The sequence below is a fragment of the Xenopus laevis genome, chromosome 1L, assembly GCF_017654675.1.
Source record: "Xenopus laevis strain J_2021 chromosome 1L, Xenopus_laevis_v10.1, whole genome shotgun sequence".
Lineage (NCBI taxonomy): Eukaryota > Metazoa > Chordata > Amphibia > Anura > Pipidae > Xenopus > Xenopus laevis.
The window spans coordinates 109,054,788-109,067,234 of NC_054371.1; the positions used below are offsets into that span (position 1 = coordinate 109,054,788).

General features: G+C 40.6%; 1 protein-coding gene across 3 annotated transcripts in view; it reads left to right on the forward strand.

Annotated features, from left to right (window-relative positions):
- Positions 1-12,447, forward strand: part of LOC108696057 (THAP domain-containing protein 1) — a 27,048-nt gene that overhangs the window by 10,658 nt on the left and 3,943 nt on the right. The gene's annotated exons all lie outside the window — the stretch shown is intronic.

Below are 12,447 nucleotides of genomic sequence, written 5' to 3' on the forward strand. Positions count from 1 at the left end.
GCTGCTGCTCTTAATTCAGAATGGAAGGCAGGGGGACTGAGTGGGGTTGTGCACAGCTATATATGAACTTGCAAGAAGAATGTTATGACGCAAGTACCTTTAATGAAAGTGGCGTTAGTGCAACTGACTGCACTTGCAGACGTACATGAACTCTCAGGTCTGGTTAAAGCAGGAGTTCTCAAATTGTGGTGCTGGCCCATGCATGGGTGTCCAAGCAGTGAATGGGGGACCAAGGCCCCCAGTGATTAGATTCACTTACCTTACCCTAACCAATGTTTGTTAAAAACGTCACTGGCCCAGGGCATGTCTGCAGAAGATTCTTATCACCATCTTTGGATTCTTCTGTCTTCATTTTGTTCTGGTCCATCCAGTTGCATGTGCAGCAAAGCTAACGTTGAACTTTAATTTATAATCCCTTTACAATAAATCAGGAGAGGTTTTTATATGATGGTCATGAGCATGGTGGGACATCATTGAGGCGTGACCAGGCAAAGGCATCACAGACCAGGCAAAGGGGCTCATCAAAGGTACTTAGTACATCAGGGACAGCTTCCTGGGTTTTTTATGGCTTCTCCAGAGAATTAAACTTAATTTATGGAAAAGCTTTGGGTATAGCAGCCTTTTAAAGGATTCAAGGGGAGATGTTGTTAGGTGAAGTAAAGAGTCCATACATAAAACATATGAAAACTGTGCGAAGTATTTTATTGAAGGTATTCCATGTGTTGCAGGCTTCTAAACCTTCACTTTTTCATCTCTAATGCCCCTGATGCTGGTGTGATGACCCGTAGGCTTTATTCCGTGTCTCTCAGGGAGACCATCATAAATTTGATAAAAATAATACAGTTCGCACATATTTATTTATCCAGTCCAATAAGGCTTTGGAACTAATCACGTTAACTTTAACATTAATTTTTTACGCATTACATTTTATTTACATAAATATTAACTTTTTACAGATTAAGCAAGTCCCTACAGCGCAGCACCATTTTTATGTAAAACATACACACACACAAATATTTTCTTTTTGATCCAATGGCAAAAGAGATCATACTTTTAATTATTATTTTTAAGACCATTATTTATATAGTTTAGATTTTGTGTATGTGTGGAGAGAGAGAGAGAGAGAGAGAGAGAGAGAGAGAGAGAGAGAGAGAGAGAGAGAGAGAGAGAGAGAGAGAGAGAGAGAGAGAGAGAGAGAGAGAGAGAGAGAGAGAGAGAGAGAGAGAGAGAGAGAGAGAGAGAGAGAGAGAGAGAGAGAGAGAGAGAGAGAGAAAAAGAAAGGGAAGGGAGCCGGCACTCACGATATTGAAGTAATCCGTGCCTGGGTGCAGTCGTCGTACAGGAAAATCAATAGAAGTAATGGAGATCGCACTCGCAGGTCTTAAGTGAAAATTAGCTTTTTATTGTGGACAATCGCTGACGTTTCGGCTGATACAACAGCCTTTCTCAAAGTGAAAAATGTGTCAAACAAACGGAAATAAATACACAGTGTGGCGGGAACAGAATCAAAAAAAAAAAACCAAATAGCAAAACGAAGGCAGAGGAAGTGACGAGTGAATGACATCATAAATGAAAAAAACTAATGTAAAAGACAGCAAAAAGAAATAATGAATAGGAACAAAAATCAGGCAAAACGAATAAAAATACTTTAACCCTTTAAGTGCCAAGAACGTAGCTCCTACGTTCTTTTAAAAAAGGCTTTAAGTGCCAAGAACGTAGGAGCTACGTTCTTTACTAAGTCAGCGCTCCCTCTGCACGCGCAGCAAAAACAGCGTGCAGAGAGGAGCGATCAGCGCCACAACCCCCTAGGCAACGAGCTTACCTGCAGCAGATCGCCGATCCTCGCCGACACCCTTCTCCAGGAGCGACACAGACGCAGCAACAGCTTCCTTGTCGCAGGACCCGGACCTCACGTGTTCCAGCGCCGCCCACGCACTTCCTGCTGCTCTGACTCATCGATCCTGGACCCTACAGCTCTGAAAAGGACCCCCTTCATCTAGATTCGGTAAGTGCCCCCTTTTTTTTACTTATTTAGTACATTTACAAGCATTTACATGTACACAATGCACATATTAGTAAAAGTAGTTTTTTTTTTTTTTTTTACTTTTCTGACTTTTCTGATTTTTTTGATTTTTCACACTTTGGCACTTATTTACACACTCACATACACATATGCACAAATGTATACACTTTTTAGAGCTGTAAATCCATGCATACACAAACACACACTTATAGGGGTTTTTTGTACTTTTTTTTTTTTTTAGCTCTTCATTTTCAAGTTTCCCTCTTGTTATTTCCCCAAAAAATGTTAGATTTCATAGCGTGACTACTGGATCAAGCATTCTGACCACTAACCACGCTGTCATTTTGTTATTTCGTTGATTTTCCTAATTGTATTTGATTTTTTGTGATTTTTATTGCAGTTTTATGCTTGCATTGTTTTTCCTTGTGTCATTTTTTAGCATCGCTTACACTTTGATCATTTGGGGTAGAAACACATTTTTAGCAATTCTGTGTTCGTCAGAATGTGTACTTTCCAAAAATATATGGTTTTGGGGGGTCTTTGTACTGTTAGGGGGTCTTACGGCACATTATATGCAGTCAGTATGCTATGTTCACAGAAGGCGAATTGACAGCCGAGAAAATTCTTATGCACTATTTTCATTTGGGGTCCGCACGTGCCCACCTGCTTTGGTATATCTATGCATAATGGGCATCAAACTGTTCAGTAGACCCTTGGCGTCAATATTTATGGTGTTTTCTAATTGTATGTAAGAAATTGGGTGAGATAAATGCGACCAACTGCAATATTTTTAGGCGATTTTCAGAAATATCATAAAAACTGCTGCCTTTAGCGTTGCTTTGCAGTATGTACGTTTGGAGTAGAAAGACAGTTTTAGCAAATTTTTATTCGGCAGAATGTGTACTTTCCAAAAATATATGGTTTTGGGGGGTCTTTGTACTGTTAGGGGGTCTTACGGCACATTATATGCAGTCAGTGTGCTATGTTCACAGAAGGCGAATTGACAGCCGAGAAAATTCTTATGCACTGTTTTCATTTGGGGTCCGCACGTGCCCACCTGCTTTGGTATATCTATGCATATTGGGCATCATACTGTTCAGTAGACCCTTGGCGTCAATATTTATGGTGTTTTCTAATTGTATGTAAGAAATTGGGTGAGATAAATGCGACCAACTGCAATATTTTTAGGCGATTTTCAGAAATATCATAAAAACTGCTGCCTTTAGCGTTGCTTTGCAGTATGTACGTTTGGAGTAGAAAGACAGTTTTAGCTAATTTTTATTCGGCACAATGTGTACTTTCCAAAAATATATGGTTTTGGGGGGTCTTTGTACTGTTAGGGAGTCTTACAGCACATTATATGCAGTCAGTGTGCTATGTTCACAGAAGGCGAATTGACAGCCGAGAAAATTCTTATGCACTGTTTTCATTTGGGGTCCGCACATGCCCACCTGCTTTGGTATATCTATGCATATTGGGCTTCATACTGTTCAGTAGACCCTTGACATCAATATTTAGGGTGTTTTCCATTTGTATGTAAGAAATTGGGTGAGATAAGTGCGACCAACTGCAATATTTATAGGCGATTTTCAGAAATATCATAAAAACCGCTGCCTTTAGCGTTGCTTTGCAGTATGTACGTTTGGAGTAGAAAGACAGTTTTAGCAAATTTTTATCTGGCAGGATGTGTACTTTCCAAAAATATATTGTTTTGGGGGTCTTTGTACTGTATGGGGGTCTTACAGCACATTATATGCAGTCAGAGTGCTATGTTCACAGAAGGCGAATTGACAGCCGAGAAAATTCTTATGCACTGTTTTCATTTGGGGTCCGCACGTGCCCACCTGCTTTGGTATATCTATGCATATTGGGCATCATACTGTTCAGTAGACCCTTGGCGTCAATATTTATGGTATTTTCTAATTGTATGTAAGAAATTGGGTGAGATAAATGCAACCAACTGCAATATTTTTAGGCAATTTTCAGAAATATCATAAAAACCGCTGCCTTTAACGTTGCTTTGCAGTATGTACGTTTGGAGTAGAAAGACAGTTTTAGCAAATTTTTATTCGGCAGAATGTGTACTTTCCAAAAATATATAGTTTTGGGGGGTTTTTGTACTGTTAGGGGGTCTTACAGCACATTATATGCAGTCAGTGTGCTATGTTCACAGAAGGCGAATTGACAGCCGAGAAAGTTCTTATGCACTGTTTTCATTTGGGGTCCGCATGTGCCCCTCTGCTTTGGTATATCTATGCATATTGGGCATCAAACTGTTCAGTAGACTCTTGAAGTCAATATTTAGGGTGTTTTCCATTTGTATGTAAGAAATTGGGTTGGATAAGTGCGACCAACTGCAATATTTTTAGGCGATTTTCAGAAATATCATAAAAACCACTGCATTTAGCATTGCTTTGCAGTATGTACGTTTGGAGTAGAAAGACAGTTTTAGCAAATTTTTATTCGGTAGAATGTGTACTTTCAAAAAATATATGGTTTTCTGGGGTGAACGTAATTTTTTGTACCTTTGCCTGTCACAAAATCCTGTATATGTGCTGATTTTGCAGTATCTGGAATTACAGAACTCGTACGGGGTGTCTTCTTTCTGGGGCCCCTATATGCCACATACTTAGGTGTACCTATGCATATTGGGTATCATACTGTTCAGCGGACCCAGACTTTCAAGTTTAGGGAGTTTTATCTTGGTATATAATGATATGTAGGAGATACAATGCTTTAGAGTTGGAGTATTGAGGAGATTTTTGTAAATGTCATAAAAACTGCGAAATGTAGGAAAGCTTTGCTGCTTGGTAATTTGGAGTAGAAAGACATGCATACCCATTTTAGATTCGTCAGAATGTGTACTTTCCAAAAGTATATGGTTTTCTGGGGTGAACATGCATTTTTGTACTTTTGCCCCTCATAAAATGCTGTAAATGTGCTGATTTTGCAGTATTTGGAATTACAGAACTGTCTTCGTTCTGGGACCCCTATACGCTACATACTTAGGTGTACCTATGCATATTGGGCATCAAACTGTTCAGCGAACCCTGGGCTTTCATATTTAGTGTGTTTTATCTTGGTATATAATGATGTGTGGGAGATACGATGCTTCAGAGTTGCAATATCGAGATGATATTCGGTAATGTCATAAAAATTGCCAAATGTAGGAACGCTTTACGGCTTGGTACTTTGGAGTAGAAAGACATGCATACCCATATTAGATTCGTCAGAATGTGTACTTTCCAAAAATATATGGTTTTCTGGGGTGAACATGCATTTTTGTATTTTTGCCCCTTGAGAAATGCTGTAAATGTGCTGATTTTGCAGTATTTGGAATTCCAGAACTGATAACTCATATGGGGTGTCTTCGTTCTGGGGCCCCTATACGCCACATACTTAGGTGTACCTATGCATATTGGGCATCAAACTGTTCAGCGAACCCTGGGCTTTCATATTTAGTGTGTTTTATCTTGGTATATAATGATATGTGGGAGATACGATGCTTCAGAATTGCAATATTGAGATGATTTTCGGTAATGTCATAAAAATTGGCAAATGTAGGAGCGCTTTACGGCTTGGTACTTTGGAGTAGAAAGACATGCATACCCATATTAGATTCGTCAGAATGTGTACTTTCCAAAAATATATGGTTTTCTGGGGTGAACATGCATTTTTGTATTTTTGCCCCTTGAGAAATGCTGTAAATGTGCTGATTTTGCAGTATTTGGAATTCCAGAACTGATAACTCATATGGGGTGTCTTCGTTTTGGGGCCCCGATACGCCACATACTTAGGTGTACCTATGCATATTGGGCATCAAACTGTTCAGCGAACCCTGGGCTTTCATATTTAGTGTGTTTTATCTTGGTATATAATGATATGTGGAAGATACGATGCTTCAGAGTTGCAATATTGAGATGATTTTCGGTAATGTCATAAAAATTGGCAAATGTAGGAGCGCTTTATGGCTTGGTACTTTGGAGTAGAAAGACATGCATACCCATATTAGATTCGTCAGAATGTGTACTTTCCAAAAATATATGGTTTTCTGGCGTGAACATGCATTTTTGTACTTTTGCCCCTTGAGAAATGCTGTAAATGTGCTGATTTTGCAGTATTTGGAATTCCAGAACTGATAACTCATATGGGGTGTCTTCGTTTTGGGGCCCCGATACGCCATATACTTAGGTGTACCTATGCATATTGGGCATCAAACTGTTCAGTGAACCCTGGGCTTTCATATTTAGTGTGTTTTATCTTGGTATATAATGATATGTGGGAGATACGATGCTTCAGAGTTGCAATATTGAGATGATATTCGGTAATGTCATAAAAATTGCCAAATGTAGGAACGCTTTACGGCTTGGTACTTTGGAGTAGAAAGACATGCATACCCATATTAGATTCGTCAGAATGTGTACTTTCCAAAAATATATGGTTTTCTGGGGTGAACATGCATTTTTGTATTTTTGCCCCTTGAGAAATGCTGTAAATGTGCTGATTTTGCAGTATTTGGAATTCCAGAACTGATAACTCATATGGGGTGTCTTCGTTCTGGGGCCCCTATACGCCACATACTTAGGTGTACCTATGCATATTGGGCATCAAACTGTTCAGCGAACCCTGGGCTTTCATATTTAGTGTGTTTTATCTTGGTATATAATGATATGTGGGAGATACGATGCTTCAGAGTTGCAATATTGAGATGATATTCGGTAATGTCATAAAAATTGCCAAATGTAGGAACGCTTTACGGCTTGGTACTTTGGAGTAGAAACACATGCATACCCATATTAGATTCGTCAGAATGTGTACTTTCCAAAAATATATGGTTTTCTGGGGTGAACATGCATTTTTGTATTTTTGCCCCTTGAGAAATGCTGTAAATGTGCTGATTTTGCAGTATTTGGAATTCCAGAACTGATAACTCATATGGGGTGTCTTCGTTCTGGGGCCCCTATACGCCACATACTTAGGTGTACCTATGCATATTGGGCATCAAACTGTTCAGCGAACCCTGGGCTTTCATATTTAGTGTGTTTTATCTTGGTATATAATGATATGTGGGAGATACGATGCTTCAGAGTTGCAATATTGAGATGATTTTCGGTAATGTCATAAAAATTGGCAAATGTAGGAGCGCTTTACGGCTTGGTACTTTGGAGTAGAAAGACATGCATACCCATATTAGATTCGTCAGAATGTGTACTTTCCAAAAATATATGGTTTTCTGGGGTGAACATGCATTTTTGTATTTTTGCCCCTTGAGAAATGCTGTAAATGTGCTGATTTTGCAGTATTTGGAATTCCAGAACTGATAACTCATATGGGGTGTCTTCGTTCTGGGGCCCCTATACGCCACATACTTAGGTGTACCTATGCATATTGGGCATCAAACTGTTCAGCGAACCCTGGGCTTTCATATTTAGTGTGTTTTATCTTGGTATATAATGATATGTGGGAGATACGATGCTTCAGAGTTGCAATATTGAGATGATTTTCGGTAATGTCATAAAAATTGGCAAATGTAGGAGCGCTTTACGGCTTGGTACTTTGGAGTAGAAAGACATGCATACCCATATTAGATTCGTCAGAATGTGTACTTTCCAAAAATATATGGTTTTCTGGGGTGAACATGCATTTTTGTACTTTTGCCCCTTGAGAAATGCTGTAAATGTGCTGATTTTGCAGTATTTGGAATTCCAGAACTGATAACTCATATGGGGTGTCTTCGTTTTGGGGCCCTTATACGCCACATACTTAGGTGTACCTATGCATATTGGGCATCAAACTGTTCAGCGAACCCAGGGCTTTCATATTTAGGGTGTTGTATCTTGGTATATAATGATATGTGGTAGATACGATGCTGTAGACTGGACACTTTGAGGTAATTTTTCAAAAATGTAACACATTTTTATAAAAACTGCTAACTTTAGGAAAGAATTGCAACTTGGTAGTTTGGAGTACAAATATATATTTACCCATTTTGAACTCGTTAGAATCTGTTCTTTCTAATAAGGGGTAGTTTTTTAGGGTAAACCTACTGTTAGTGGAATGTTTGGTCTTGAAATCAGATGTATGCAGTTTTGTAGAGCAGTGCTTTGGAAATTTGGTAGTTTACTGCTTCGAAGTTTTTGATCTATAGAAGTAAGAAATCTCCATAAAACTATATATATTTGGTATTGGCGCGTTCAGGAGACACAGAACTTTCCAAATCTGCCATGTTCTCATGCATAAAATAAATTATGCTTCTGATATATGTGTTTTTATCATGTGAAACTGTTTTTTTTTTTTTTTTTTTTATACATTTAGAACCCCATATCTTTTTACTGGAGTGGAATGACAACAAAATACTAGCATATTTTGAAAGCTTAGGTTGTCCTGAGAAAAACGATACCTTGTTTTCGTGGGTAAACTAAAAGACCCCCCCAGGCAAGTCCCCTAAAGTGAAAGAGCAAAAAATGTTCAAAAACGGTCTGGCAATAGAAGTTTCAACTAGGCCAAATTGGCTGGCAGCGAAAGGGTTAAAAGCGGTTACTCAAACGCAGAGACTAGTATCATTGATACTAGTCTCTGCGTTTGAGTAACCGCTTTTAAAGTATTTTTATTCGTTTTGCCTGATTTTTGTTCCTATTCATTAGTTCTTTTTGCTGTCTTTTACATTAGTTTTTTTCATTTATGATGTCATTCACTCGTCACTTCCTCTGCCTTCGTTTTGCTATTTGGTTTTTTTTGATTCTGTTCCCGCCACACTGTGTATTTATTTCCGTTTGTTTGACACATTTTTCACTTTGAGAAAGGCTGTTGTATCAGCCGAAACGTCAGCGATTGTCCACAATAAAAAGCTAATTTTCACTTAAGACCTGCGAGTGCGATCTCCATTTCCAGCTTTATATATATATATATATATATATATATATATATATATATATATATATATATATATATATATATATATATACACTTGTCACGAACACGGTACTTCCAACCACACGTGACTTTAGGTGTGGTTATCAGGGGTCACTCACTCAGTGTCTCACCCACCTTGCACACAGGTTAGACTAACACAAAAGCACCCCAAACACCAACCAACACCCACAAAACTCATTCGCTGCCACCATCTATCATTCATCATCTATTACCTGTTCTCTCTAACAGGTAATAACTCACAATACACCAATGCAATACACACTCTCTCACTATAGTCAGTTAGTTCCTACTGACTCAACAAGTACTTCAGTATGCAGAGGGTTAAGGCTCAACTCTTTCAGGCTAGGTTCGTTTAGAGCATCAAAGACAATCTTATTAAATTCTCTTTAATATTATAAAAGGTATAACAGTGCAATATACAAAAAGATGTTACAAAAAGAGACATACATTCAATAATACGATTACAAACAGTTGTAAAATAAAAGGGAAAACATGGAAAACCTATACTTAACTTCAAAGATATAGAATTCCTGGTCCTGGAGGCAAGGGGAAACAAACGGGATAACTTCCAATCGCAATTGGTCCTCCAAAGTAAATCCAAAGTTTAGTCAGAAGAGCTGACTATTTATTAGTGATTTCAGGGCATCAGGTAACTGCACACTCCCCCCTCCCTCAGGAATGTAAGGGGGTGTGGCCTAGCAGGACACAGATTGAGTTTTTATGACCTCCTGTGAGTAGGAACTGGACCAAGAATATAATGACCATAACTCCTTATTGGAACATAGGAGAGAGATGATATTATATTCATTGGTTATTAATTCTCTCAGGGATTCCATAGATACTAAACATCAATACTTTGTGACCTGCCCCTGCCCAGATATTCACATCTAATATACAGAGTACCAAACCTAGTCATGTTTGGACTCGTTGGAAAGATGAAATTGCCTTGAACCCATCATCAGTTTTTTATACTGTTGGTACAACAGGTCTGGGTTCTGTAAGGATAAATATATTGGAGTATACATTATATGTAACCTTTACTTCACCTTTGAGGGTCTTGCTGGGAACTTTAAGTTCTCACTCCTTGGGCTTCCCCCTCCCCATGGAATGGCTCTTATCAGCCAGGACATGGAGGAGGGAATTACAGCTCTGACCCCTCTGACCATAGTGAAAAGAGGCCTGTTATGTGTCTGATTTAGATGCTGGTAGAAATATTTCTCATGATACCTTGGCCTGTTTTATTAACTATTACAGGCCTGTATCATGACACCTCCCCTTTTTAGAGTGAGCAAGGGGAGATTGACTTACAGGTCACTCTTAACCTTGCCACAATAAAAACATAAATCCATAGCCATAGCCAGGTCATTATCGAAATATCCATTCATATTATACAGTATGAGGGATCAGGCTACCTCCCAGGCCTAAAGTCTTGTTCCTTGAGGGCTGTATCAGTATAATCCCAGGTACTGGACTGGTTTGATGTAGGTATACTTCCCGTTTTGCCTCTATCTGCACTGTCTCTGGACAGAGTGCAGGTTTGCATAGTAGGCAATGGTCTATCACTGCTCTCCTCAGGCATCTGACCTATTCCTCCCACCTTGTTCACTGAGGGGCCCTCCAGCCTATCTCTAATCTCCCATTCCCTGGGCCTAGACATAGAAAGTAGCTGGAGGCCTCCCACCCCCTTGATGCCACCCTGGTCTCCACTGACCTGCTTAGTCTTGGGTTGGCATAAACCACTGGGCTCGTCCTTAATACTCTGGACTTCTGGAAAAATTACTTTGTTGCTATCTGACTTGGGAGCAACTCCTGGTACTGTCAGCCTTTCCTCCTTAGTACTGACCACCTTAGCCCCCCTCAGTACTGGTTCTGGCGTGAGGGCTATTCCTGGCCCACCACTACCATCACTCTCCCCAGTCTGAGTGGCACTATCCACTAGGACCCTACTCTGAGTCCTAACCACCTGTCCCTCATGCTTCTGCACTGACTCCTGAGTTTGGCATAGCTGCTGACCCCCACTCAAGACCTCGGGCAGTTTGGGTACAGGATCAGGGATTACACGCTGGAAATCCCTCACTGCCGGTAGACTACCGGGCTGCACCAGGGAGACTCCTAGGGGAAACATCTCCACCCCCTCTCCCTTCTTATCCCTACTTTGGGACAACACTGGTTCAGGCACTGGTTGACTCTGGCTCCTGCCTCCCAGTCCTCCCTCCCAGTTACTTTGCTGCATTGTACTTTTTGCAATTACCTGTTGAGACGGGTGGCCACACTCCAGCGCGGCTGGACCTAGTGAGACCTGGTCATAGGGCACAAAAGCAGTTATCATGTAACCCAAATCATTCCCCAACAAGACATTTACAGGAATTTCATTAGTTACACCCACTTCCCTTAGACCTCTCCCCGCACCCCAATCCAAGAAAACTTTTGCCACAGGCACCTTTGGGTGGCTCCCACCCACTCCCTTTATGGACAAAGTCTTTCCAGGAATAATGTCCCCAGTGTTTATCATCTCTGGACGCACCAGAGAAAAATTAGAACCTGAGTCTCTTAGTCCCTGAGTCACTTTGTCCCCCACAATCACAGACTGCATATGATGATGTAGATTCTCAGGCTTACCAGACACGAGCATCACAACAGGCTGTCCAGGTGAAGTTGGTTCCTTCTTTTGTGGACAGTCAGTCCTCACATGGCCCATCTGGTTGCAGGAAAAACATCGGCGGGTATCCTTCTGCCCCACAGCTGCAACAGACCCCCCAAGAGATGAATTCTCACCAGACTGTAGACTGCTGTGTGCGGTTCCTCCTGTTGATCGCTCCTTGTAGCTTGGTACAGATGTTCTGCGGTGGTCAGACATCCTATTTGCAGCATAGGTGTCTGCTATCTCTGCTGCCTGATCTGCTGTTTTGGGCTCGCGGTCCATAATGAATTGCTTAACTTCCATAGGACACGTCTGCAAAAATTGATCCTTTATCATCAGATCTTCCAGGCACTGAAATGATGTAACAGAGAGTCCTCTCAACCAGGATCTAAAAGCGGTTCTCAGACTACTCACAACATCAGAGTAGCTGTCTGTAGGTCCGCGCTGCACAGTTCTAAATCTTTTGCGGTATACTTCTGGTGTAAGATGGTACTTTTTGATGAGGGCATTTTTTATAGCATCATAGTCCCCATCAAACTCTGGTGGTAAGTCCACAAAGGCATCCAGGGCTTTGCCTTTCAACCCTGGGGTGAGATATTTTGCCCATTGCTCACGGGGTAAGTGATACTGTCTACAAGCCCTTTCAAAGCACCGCAAAAAGGTATCCAAGTCACCATCTTTATCCATAACTGGAAATTTATCCACAGAGTTTATTAAAGGGCGTACTTCCTGGGTCTCACTGGACCGTGAGTGTGATCCCTGCTGCTGGAGCTTGACTAACTCCAGTTGATGCTGTCTTTCAGCTGTAGCAGCATCCCTCTCTGCTTGCCTTTCAGCTGCTGCTGCTGCT